The sequence below is a fragment of the Oncorhynchus mykiss genome, chromosome 18 (assembly GCF_057628025.1).
Source record: "Oncorhynchus mykiss isolate SJ-2025 chromosome 18, ASM5762802v1, whole genome shotgun sequence".
NCBI lineage: Eukaryota > Metazoa > Chordata > Actinopteri > Salmoniformes > Salmonidae > Oncorhynchus > Oncorhynchus mykiss.
The window spans coordinates 27,149,626-27,150,000 of record NC_143039.1 but is presented as its reverse complement, the minus strand read 5'-3'; the positions used below and the strand labels follow the sequence as shown (position 1 = coordinate 27,150,000).

Here is a 375-nt window from a genome sequence, read left to right as displayed (position 1 = left end):
CTACCCCACCGGGGGGAAGAAGGGAACCATATGAAGAAAAGAAAGAAAGTGTGTTGTTGACAAATAAGAGTATTATCTATCTGGATAACCTTTATAAGAGAATGGTGTTGTGATTTTAAATGGGGAAGAGTTTGGGAATGGAAGAAGGGAGGGAGAGGGGAGGATGGGGTATTTATTTGTTAGAATTATTGCAGATGGAGGGAGGGGATATGGTTACCGTATGGAATTCTGTGAAAGAAGAGAAGATCACACATTGAGGAGGTATGCATCTTGGAAATAGGAATTCAGAATTCTGGGAACATGGGAATTGTGTTTGTTTCTGACTGAGTGTCGTCACTGCTTGTGGGCCTAAGCCCACTGGAGGACCAGTCTATA

General features: G+C 42.7%; 1 protein-coding gene across 1 annotated transcript in view; it reads left to right on the top strand.

Moving 5' to 3' along the window:
* Positions 1-94, top strand: part of LOC110497086 (unconventional myosin-X) — a 20,926-nt gene extending 20,832 nt beyond the window's left edge. The window contains 1 exon segment of the mRNA XM_090208032.1: positions 1-94. This exon segment is cut by the window's left edge and continues 1,869 nt beyond it. The gene's annotated coding sequence lies outside the window, so the exon portion shown is untranslated.
* Positions 95-375: the final 281 nt, after the last annotated feature.